The following is a 4817-nucleotide window of genomic DNA, read 5'->3' as shown; positions in this document are numbered from 1 at the left end:
TACGCTCTCTCAGCCGTCTATCCACCCGGATGGATAACTGCATGAGCTGATCTAAGCTATCAGGCGAGGGATATTGTACCAGTTGGTCCTTTATCTGGTCAGAAAAGCCCCTTCGGTACTGGTTTCTCAGGGCTGGGTCATTCCACTGGGTATCATGAGCCAACCTCCGAAACTCCATACTATAAACCTCAGCTGGCCGTCGCCCTTGCTTAAGGACCGTAATCTGAGCCTCGGCTGAAGCCATCTTGTCAGGGTCATCATACAAAATGCCCAGTGCCGTAAAAAAAGCATCAACACTTTTAAGCGACGGACAGTCAGGCTGTAACCCATATGCCCAGACCTGTGGGTTTCCTTGTAGCAAGGAAATCACCATGCCCACCTGCTGAATCTCCGACCCAGAAGACTGGGGCCTAAGCCTGAAATATAGCTTACAGCTTTCCTTGAAACAAAAGAACTGCGAGCGATCTCCAGAAAAACGATCCGGGAGATTTACTTTCGGCTCCTTAACCCCTGAACTTGCCGCTGCTGCTGCGGGAGCTCCGCTAGCTGCCTGTGGGGTGTTCATTTTAATGGACATCTCATTAAATTGTCGAGTCAGGACCTGCACCTGATCGACCACCTGTTGCAAAGTATTTTGAGGGGTATGCTCCATATTCCCACAAAATTTCAACAGGAGTAGGGCTGCTGAATATGTTACGCACACCAGTGCTAACAGGAGTATACCGGTGTATGAACAGAGAGGGAAGCGAAGCAAACGAACTCACAGACAGTATAACATAACATACACAGGAGGTGATGGAATAACTAATAAACACAAAGTGAACGGAGAAGCCCAAAGGCTCAGGAATTGGGTGTCTCCCTAGTGTCAGGAATGCTCAGATGGAATAGAGCGGACAATGAAGCGAGGTGTAGTGATTTAACATGTGGAGCACCTGAAATGATGTTGCTAAGAGCAACAGGAAAAACCCCAAAGGGTTACCAACGGGTGTGGGAATAAACTCCTTGGTCAGAGATAGAAATATAGACACAAGGAGAGTATCCACAATCCTAACCCCCACTTGCAGGGCACAGGTTCAGCTTACTGCCACTAAACTGACACCCGGACGCCCTGCACAGTGAGGGAGGATTAAGCAAGCAGGTCTGAGAGTACAGCCGCAAACCTGCTGGGTTCACAGAATAGCAAAAGAACCCCAGCAGGTCAAACAACTAACTCCAGTCTTACTGCTAGGTCCGGATTGGCAGAATGAAGTACCGAATCCCAAGGCCTATTCGCAGTAAGCAACAAGTTAATACAAAGTCACACAGTACTAACTAACTCTCTGGAACTGACTAACAAACAAAGATTCAGCAGCATTTGCCTAGCCTGAGAGGATGGTTTATATAGCAGGTGCTGTCCACGCCCCACTCAGACCTCACAGACTGTGAGCACAAAACCAGCGCCGGATTCCCTGCCGTGCACAAAGCCTGTAACCACTACACAGTAAAAACCCGGACCGAAGTATCAGCTGCGCTCAGGTTACTTCGCTAACACTTGCCTCCCGGTTGCCATGGCGACGTGGCAGCACAGAGCAGGAGATCCTAACAGGGAATTAAGGTCTTATACCTATAGATAAAACTCATCTCCTCTTTGGCTAACTTAGTTGTTATATCTGTTTGTCTAGGATTTAGACTCACTTTTTTGAGCCCATAAATTTTTTTGATTTTAGACACATCACAATCATGATTGGTTTTAAAATGTGCAGACAAAGCGTGGGTGTCCAGCCCTTTACGAATATTTCTGAGATGTTCACTTATTCTGATTTTTAATGGTCTGCTGGTACGACCGATGTAAAACTTGCCACATACACACTCTATTCCATAAATTACATTTTGTGTATGGCATGTAATGAAATCTCTAATCGTGAACTGTTTCTCATTGCTGATAACATTCACAGCTTTTTTTCCAAAATTATTTTGGACACCCCTACACCCAATACATGATCCACATCTGTGGAAACCAGATGAAATGCTATTCTTATTTGATATTATGGTATTATGGAAACTCCTGACTAACTTATGTTTAAGATTGGGGGCTTTCCTAAAAATGCAGACTGGATGGTCAGGTAGTTCAGATCCTATAATTGGATCTTTTTTTTAGGATCCCCCAACGCTTTCTAAAGATTTTTGTGACCAGATTATGCTGAGTGGAATAATCAGATATAAATGCCCATTTTAAATTTTCCCTATCATGGGATACCTTTTCTTTTTGTGTTCTTTTCAGTAGGTCCCTACGATCAATTTTTGACACTGATTCAATGGCCAAATTGATCTCTTCCTATGTGGGCACTGCTATTATGTAGGTTAGGACTGCTGTATCGGAGAAGCCGTGACGTGGTCAGCAGCTAAACATGTGTTTGCAAACATTTGTGACTAATTCTCTGAATTTTATTACCAGATAGGCTCAGGGATGGTTACAGGTAATTCTTAGTGTGCGGAAGGGAATTTGGGGGTGGGGATTTGCAACCCCCCCTCTTTGTCTGTTGTTTGTCTTTGACCCCTCCCCCTTCCAGCACCTGATATACAATTATCTCCAGGTATGATTGAGCAGCTTCCAAATTGTTTTTCTGCTTTTGTGTAAGAGGCATTGAATGGGAGCAGCATTTGGAAGGCATGCTGTTCCTTGTCGTGCCAATGGGAGATCCTGGGGGTGGCTCCCGGGTAAGTTAGCTCTCTGTCTGGAAGTGTTTTAGTAATTGCCTTTATCATGAGGCCTACTGTGACAAATTACATGGCCCTATGTGGGCACTGCTATTATGTAGGTTAGGACTGCTGTATCGGAGAAGCCGTGACGTGGCCAGCAGCTAAACATGTGTTTGCAAACATTTGTGACTAATTCTCTGAATTTTATTACCAGATTGGTTCAGGGATGGTTACAGGTAATTCTCAGTGTGCGGAAGGGAATTTGGGGGTGGGGATTTGCAACCCCCCCCCTCTTTGTCTGTTGTTTGTCTGTGGCCCCTCCCCCCTTCCAGCACCTGATATACAATTATCTCCAGGTATGATTGAGCAGCTTCCAAATTGTTTTTCTGCTTGTGTGTATGAGGCATTGAATGGGAGCAGCATTTGGAAGGCATGCTGTTCCTTGTAGTGCCAATGGGAGATCCTGGGGGTGGCTCCCGGGTAAGTTAGCTCTCTGTCTGGAAGTGTTTTAGTAATAGCCTTTATCATGAGGCCTACTGTGACAAATTACATGGCCCTATGTGGGCACTGCTATTATGTAGGTTAGGACTGCTGTATCGGAGAAACTGTGACGTGGCCAGCAGCTTAACATGTGTTTACAAACATTTGTGACTAATTCTCTGAATTTTATTACCAGATAGGTTCAGGGATGGTTACAGGTAATTCTCAGTGTGCGGAAGGGAATTTGGGGGTGGGGATATGATACCCCTCCCCCCCTCTTTGTCTGTTGTGTGTCTTGGAGCTTGCAGGGACGCCTGGACTTTCCATTCTTATGCTCATTTGTCTGCCCATTTTTGAGTAGACCACTCACCGGGTGAGAGGCTAGCATCACTCTCACTGTTCATTTTTATTGCATATTTTATTAAAAACAGTATTACACTATTTTGGGTTTATCTCTTCCCTTGGAGGATGAATACATGAGGTATCCGGTGTGGGTTGTACCCCTAAAATATCACATGCTGTTTTGTCTACCTAAAACGTAGACCACTCTAAAGGGTAGGAGTCCTCATTTATCCATACTGCACTAATATAGAAGAATTGGATATATTGCCCTATGAGGTGTTATTTCATATTTTTCAAGGTTCTAAGTGGACGATCCATATCTACTTTGAGTCAGCTTTACCAGAGGATTTTGGGACTGTAGCCCTGAGCGCCAAGGGAATCGAGGTTGATGGTCTTTTTGGTGTTGTGTTATGAAATTGGAGTGCTGGTGACGCTCCACATCAACCGATTCACACAGGCAGCTATTTGCGCACTGGTCAGGTTTTCAATTTTTGGTTTCTGTACTGCCATATATGTCCAGTGATCCTGCCGTATAATTCCAGTAATCCTGCCAAATAATTCCAGTAATCCTGCCGTATAATTCCAGTGGTACTGGCGTATAATTCCAGTAATCCTGCCATTTAATTCCAGTAATCCTGCTGTATAATTCCAGTGGTACTGTCGTATAATTCCAGTAATCCTGCAATATAATTCCAGTGGTACTGCTGTATAATTCCAGTAATCCTGCCGTATAATTCCAGTAATCCTGACGTATAATTACAGTGGTACTGGCGTATAATTCCAGTAATCCTGCCATATAATTACAGTGGTACTGGTGTATAGTTACAGTAATCTGGTCGTATAATTCCAGTGGTACTGAAGTATAATTCCAGTAATTCTGCCATATAATTACTGTAATCCTGCCATATAATTACAGTGGTAGTGTCATATAATTCCAGTAATCCTGCCGTATAATTCCAGTAATCCTGCCGTAGAATTCCAGTAATCCTGCCGAATAATTGCAGTGGTAAGGGGGTATAATTCCAGTACTGCTGCCGTATAATTACAGTGGTACTGGCGTATAATTCCAGTAATCCTGCTGTATAATTCCAGCGGTACTGGCGTATAATTCCAGTAATCCTGCCATATAATTACAGTGGTACTGCCGTATAATTCCAGTAATCCTGCCGTATAATTACATTAATCCTGCCGTATAACTCATGTGGTACTGGCGTATAATTCCACTAATCTTGCTGCATAATTCCAGTAATCCTGCCGTATAATTCCAGTAATCCTGCTGTATAATTACAGTAATCCTGCAGTATAACTACATTGGT

Source organism: Pseudophryne corroboree, chromosome 3 (genome assembly GCF_028390025.1).
Source record: "Pseudophryne corroboree isolate aPseCor3 chromosome 3, aPseCor3.hap2, whole genome shotgun sequence".
Lineage (NCBI taxonomy): Eukaryota > Metazoa > Chordata > Amphibia > Anura > Myobatrachidae > Pseudophryne > Pseudophryne corroboree.
The sequence above is the reverse complement of the archived record's forward strand: the minus strand, read 5'-3'. Positions refer to the sequence as shown.